The sequence below is a fragment of the Euleptes europaea genome, chromosome 9, assembly GCF_029931775.1.
Source record: "Euleptes europaea isolate rEulEur1 chromosome 9, rEulEur1.hap1, whole genome shotgun sequence".
NCBI lineage: Eukaryota > Metazoa > Chordata > Lepidosauria > Squamata > Sphaerodactylidae > Euleptes > Euleptes europaea.
The window spans coordinates 49,912,626-49,919,508 of NC_079320.1; positions in this window are offsets into that span (position 1 = coordinate 49,912,626).

Below are 6,883 nucleotides of genomic sequence, written 5' to 3' on the forward strand. Positions count from 1 at the left end.
AGACAACAAAGTTAGGTTAACAAATCTTCTGTTATGCACACCATGTTTAGATGATATACTTGTGTTATATCTATAAAGTTTAGGGAAAAATTGTATCTTTTAGTTTGCCTACAATTACCTGTAATAATCTCAAGGCTGAGGACCATCAGATCCATTTTGATCTCATTCAGGAATTGTCCTATTGGCAGTTATGGCTGCATCTCTTTTGTGACACTGAAGTGGAAGCAGAGGAAAAGATGCCACAAGAAATACCAACCAGCATAGGATTTTGTGTGGGAATTAATCTTGTGTTTTTTAGTATACAACATGTATGCTCCACCCACAACAAATTGCTCACTACCAAAAATTCTTCCACAAAGCACAGTTTTTAAAAAATGCTGCACTGATTAAATGCAAGAGTAGGCCATGTGGTTGCTCAACTCAGACCTTATCAGTCAAGGCATGTGTGCTATATCTATTCATCTAGGCCCCAAATTTATTCACTAATTCCATTTATAGTCTGCCTTTCTTCCATTATGGAGTTCCCAGTGGATCATGAGAAATAAGGAAGTCTTCTATGCAAGGACTGACCAGAATGATGAATGCTTAGCCTCAGTTCAGTTGCTGTAATCTGTGCCTTCCTCTAAGAGTTGTGCTATTGTAATATGGGAGAATTCCCTAATTGTTTTTCTTCCCATCCACCTCCAATTCCTCATGGCCCTCCAATTTGTTTGAGTGCTAATATAGACATTGGTAGTTGACAATATCTTTTGCAAGTCAGAAGTACACACAAAAAATGGAAAACATGGCACCAAATCTGATGTATTTCCACACTACCACCTGGGGTAATCCTGGGCCCATCACAGGATGAGCCCGTGATCTTAAAGGCTTTTAGATCACTAACAGTTTCTGGAGCAGCAACAACCTGGATAAGACATGAGGTATAAACTCTAAATTATAAATACATTTCTGCTCCTACAGCAGGGGTGGGGAATGTAAGGCCCAGGGGCCAATTAAGGCCCGCAAAATCATTTGGTCTGGCCCTTCGTGGGTCCTGGCCGATTTCTAACTCAGAAGGATCTAAGACTGGCGATCCGCCCCTTCCCGCGGACAGGAATAGCCTCTATTCAAGGCGAATGTGAGTTTGTTTTGCTGAGAAAAGGAACCTTTTTCCCCCCTTGCAGAAGAGTCATTAGCTATCGAGCTGCTAGGACCACCCAAGAAACTGTGTTAACCCTTTCCCACCCAGGCTGTGGAGAAACATATTCCCTGTGTACTACAAGAGGACTGGGGGTGGAAGTGGTGACAATGGAGGGGTTAAAGGGAGCAAGGCCAGAATGTGTGTGTGGGGGTGAGTTCTTAGCCAGTGTGGCCTCATTTCACCCCTGCAGGCGGAGGTAGAAGGTGCCGGCTGTAGAATCTGGCCCCGACCATGCGGAGCAGAAGCAACTCCGGTGTGTGGCTGGACGGCTACACTCTGCTGGTGCAACAGACCATCCTGTGCCACCAGGTGGGTGAGTGCTCCACCGGTTGGATGCCTGCTTGCTTGCCCGCGTGAGAGGGGGTCAGCTGGGGCAGCTGCCTGCTTGGGGCTTGGTCAGCTAATTTTTAAGTTGATAATTTCGTATGGCCCACGAATGATGTTATAAATATCCAAATGGCCCTTGGGGGGAAAAAGGTTCCCCACCCCTGTCCTACAGGGTTCTAAGTACATAAGAACATAAGAAAGGCCATGCTGGATCAGACCAAGGTCCGTCAAGTCCAGCAGTCTGTTCACACAGTGACCAACCAGGTGCCTTTAGGAAGGGAGCTTTGACTCTCAAAAGCTTATACCCTGAAAATCTTGTTAGTCTCCATGGTGCTTCTGGACTCGAATCTAACTATTCTAAATAAACACAGATCATCTTACACATTTGATTAACTAGCAATTTGGGTAAAGGAGACTGCATTCACAGACCTTCCATTGAGGGGAGATAGAACCAGTTATCAAAAACCAACACACACACACTCAAAAAAACACTATATTTGCTAAAGGATCTTTGTTCCTACTCATCACTTGTTTGATCCCAAACATTGAAGCACAAAAAAGAACCACCCTGGTTCTAAAGTTGGCCCTGAGGTAATAACTGTGAAAAGTAAATGAAAGCCGTTCAGCAGAATTTTTCAAGGTACATTTTAAGAACTCTTAGCTTACCATTCCTCTTTGGTACTCTCATTAAGTTAATTTCAATGTAAGCTACCAAGAAAGTTCAATTTTCCCTCGAGAAAGTCAAAAAGTGAATTTGTTTTACCTTAATTTAATGCTCAAACAATAAGCTGAATCGTTTAGTACGCAACACAATAGAAAAGAATCATTAGTTTTCACAGCAAGTCCTGTTCATAAAAGAATGGAGATTGGGATATTTATGGCAGTAGGGTTTTCTATCCAGCACAATAGCAACAAATGACAAGTTGTGCACATTCCAAGTCTTCTGAAAGCCACTAATTCAGGCAAGCTCATTTATGCCTTCTGTAAGTCAAGTGTTTTTTGGGGGGGTCTTAACTAGAAGTCCATTGTTGTTGTAATTTCCACTGGTGCATTGGCATATGAGCTCTGTGGCCAGAGAAACAAATAACTATTTACAGTAAGCATTATTGGAATGTAGAAAATGAGATATATATATATATTTGTTACTTGCTTCAGTAACTTTCCACATACACCTCCAAACACTTGAAAACAATTAAAGTTTGAATTTTTCCTACCCAAGTGGGTTCCAGGTATATATGTAAATGTTCAGATTGAAGAATGTAATTGTATTGCATTGATAAGTAACTTATGGTGGAACTAAAATGACAGCATAGTATAAATAACTGGGTTGGATCCAGTGGAAGAGATTTTTCCCCACCTTCCAAACATCCTGCTGTTTGTCCTATAACACCTTTCTGGATTGGGAGAGCCTTGCAAATGAGACACAGGAGAGGATGTTCCAATAATGAAGAGACAATAAGGTAACAATGCATTTGAAGCAAGCTTCAAATGGGAAGGTAACAATGCATTTGATGGTAACAATAAGGTAACAACGGATTTGATGCAAGCTTCAAATGGGAAGAGGCAACTTTACCAATCCCGCTCATCACTGCAGTAACTCCCATCCCGCTGCACACATTTGCTCATTTCCTGATCCTCAAGAGATTCTTTATTGACTTCATTTATAACTTGCCTTGCTCTCCAGTGAGGCACATCTGACTGAGTGTATGTGCCAGGCCCACCCAGCAAACTTCCATAGCAAAGTGGGATCCAAACCTAGGTCTTAGTCTGACAATCTAACCATCATACCACAGTGGAGGGAACTATAGAATTATGAGACTCTTACCTATCCTTATTTTAAAGGAGAGTAACTTCCCAGAATTCATGAGTAAAAAGCACTTTCATGAGGCATGATATGAAAACAAAGATGTCTGGAAACTTCCTGTGAAGTCCTAGAATGGGTCTGGAATCCACACCCTATGAGGAGACACTTAGGGAGTTGGGTTTGTTTAGTTTGGAGAAGAGAAGGTTGAGGGGAGACATGATAGCCATGTTTAAATATTTGAAGGGATGTCATGTTCTTGTAGGTTATCCGGGCTGTGTAACCGTGGTCTTGGAATTTTCTTTCCTGACGTTTCGCCAGCAACTGTGGCAGGCATCTTCAGAGTAGTAACACTGAAGGACATTGATGAGGGAACTAGTTTATTCTCTGTTGCTCCAGAGACTAGGACACAGAGTAATGGATTTAAACTAATAGAAAAGCGATTCCACCTAAACATTAGGAAGAACTTTCTGATGGTGAGGGCTGTTCGAAGGTGGAGGGCGGTGGAGTCCCGTCTTTGGAGGTCTTTAAGCAGAGGCTGGATGGCCATCTGTCTGGAGTGCTTTGATTGCGGGATCCTGCATGGTGGGGGGAGGGTTGGGGTCACTGGGGATGTGGGGGGAGGTAATTGTTAATTTCCTGCATTGTGCAGGGGGTTGGACTAGATTACCCTGGTGATCCCTTCCAACTCTATGATTCTATGTCTATCTCTCCCCATTCATTTCAGTAGGACATATCCATTTGTATGTAAATTGCTACCTCAGTTGAAATGAATGGAATAGCCATTTGCATGGGTGACTAAGCATAGCTCTAGAGTGAGTAAATTTCTTGACTCCATGCAATGATGTATTACTGTATTGGAATCTATATTGACCTGAGAACATGCTGAGCAGCTTTCTAGGCTGGGCCCACATGGTTAGATCCAAGCTCCTCAAAACAGTTGGCTGACTCACAAAATAGTCGCCTTCCCCCAACCACCTCTTTTAAAGCCACCGAGAATCCAGCAACCCTCTAACAAAATGCCATATGGCATGGAGAACAGCAAAAAGCAAACATTCCCCACTCTTACCCAAGCAGAGCTTGAGTTGGTAGACCAAGTTCCACTCATGTAAGAGTAAGGCAGGTGTGTATGTGTAAGATATTTTTGCCAATTTCCTACTTGCTGCAGTGCACATTCCAAAAGGTATTCCCATTACATCTCCTAGGAGGCACAGGGGATATATTTTCTCAGACTTCATATACACCTTTCTACTGACCCCTGTCACCGGCAGTATTTGGAAGAGTGTTTAATGTAGAACAAAGATGCCACAAGTTGGGTATGCACCCTCTCAGTGTTGTGAAGAGTCCCCTGAAAGTGAAAGGGAGCAGTAGCCGTTTCTGGATCACATGCAATAAATTATTTGAGTCAGAAACGGGTGAGCTGGATCCAGTGAAAGTGTTCACAGAAGAAACTAATAGAGTGGCTGTTTCCCCACTGGACTAGGGTCTGAGACACCCATGTTCAAATACATATTATAGCGCAAAAGCTTGTTGGGTGATCTTAGACCAGTCACACACACTGTTGGCCTAACCTATATCATGGGGTTGTTCTGAGGATAAAACGGAAGAAAGGAGAACAAGATAATCTGTGTCCAAGAGGGGCGGTGGCTCAGTGGTAGAGCATCTGCTTGGCATGCAGAAGGTCCCATGTTCAATCCCCCAGCATCTCCAGTTAAAAGGATTAGGCAAGTAGGTGAAAGACCTCTGCCTGAGACCCTGGAGAGCCGCTGCTGGTCTGAGTAGACAATATTGACTTTGATGGACTAAGGGTCTGATTCAGTAGAAGGCAGCTTCATGTGTTCATGTGCTTTTTTAACAAATAAGATGCAGAAATTCTTCTACATTTTAGTTAACTCTTGGACACAACTTAAAAGCAATATGTGCTCCAATTTTAGATTTCACATGCATATTTTCTTACATAAGCCACAGCTTCCTATTATATTCAGAAATAAATTCAAGTTATTGGTTCTTGTAGGTTATCCGGGCTGTGTAACCGTGGTCTTGGAATTTTCTTTCCTGACGTTTCGCCAGCAACTGTGGCAGGCATCTTCAGAGTAGTAACACTGAAGGACAGTGTCTCTCAGTGTCAAGGGTGTAGAAAGAGTAATATATAGTCAGAAAGGGGTTGGGTTTGAGCTGAGTATTGTCCTGCAAAAGTATTGTCCTGTAAGTATCAAGATAATGTGCTAATGAGGGTATGGTATGTTAATATGGAACCATTGTATCCTGAAGTGATCTGTTAATGTGTGTAATCCAAAACTAATCTGTATGGCTATTGTTGAATGTTGTCTTTGTCTGGAGGTGTTTCAGGGCAGGAAGCCAAGCCTTATTCATTCTTAAACTCTCCTCTTTTCTGTTAAAGTTGTGCTGATGTTTGTGAATTTCAATGGCTTCTCTGTGCAATCTGACAAAATAGTTGGTAGAATTGTCCAGTCTTTCAGTGTCTTGGAATAAGACCCTGTGTCCTGTTTGTGTCAGTCCATGTTCAGCCACTGCTGATTTCTCAGGTTGGCCAAGTCTGCAGTATCTTTCATGTTCTTTTATCCTTGTTTGTATGCTGCGTTTTGTGGTCCCGATGTAAACTTCTCCACAGCTGCAAGGTATACGATATACTCCTGCAGAGGTGAGGGGGTCTCTTTTGTCTTTTGCTGATCGTAGCATTTGTTGTATTTTCTTGGTGGGTTTAAACACTGTTTGTAGGTTATGTTTTTTCAAAAGTTTCTCCATCCTATCAGTGACTCCTTTAATAAATGGCAAGAATACCTTTCCTATGGGAGACTGTTTTTCTTGAGTTTTCTGATTTTTGTTTGGTTCAATGGCCCTTCTGATTTCATTCTTGGAGTAGCCGTTTGCTAGCAGTGCGTGATTTAGATGGTTAGTTTCTTCCTTGAGAAACTGTGGTTCACAGATCCGTCTTGCACGGTCCATTAATGTTTTGATTATTCCTCTTTTCTGTCGGGGGTGGTGGTTGGAGTTTTTGTGTAAGTAGCGATCTCAAGAAAAACAGTCTCCCATAGGAAAGGTATTCTTGCCATTTATTAAAGGAGTCACTGATAGGATGGAGAAACTTTTGAAAAAACATAACCTACAAACAGTGTTTAAACCCACCAAGAAAATACAACAAATGCTACGATCAGCAAAAGACAAAAGAGACCCCCTCACCTCTGCAGGAGTATATCGTATACCTTGCAGCTGTGGAGAAGTTTACATCGGGACCACAAAACGCAGCATACAAACAAGGATAAAAGAACATGAAAGATACTGCAGACTTGGCCAACCTGAGAAATCAGCAGTGGCTGAACATGGACTGACACAAACAGGACACAGGGTCTTATTCCAAGACACTGAAAGACTGGACAATTCTACCAACTATTTTGTCAGATTGCACAGAGAAGCCATTGAAATTCACAAACATCAGCACAACTTTAACAGAAAAGAGGAGAGTTTAAGAATGAATAAGGCTTGGCTTCCTGCCCTGAAACACCTCCAGACAAAGACAACATTCAACAATAGCCATACAGATTAGTTTTGGATTA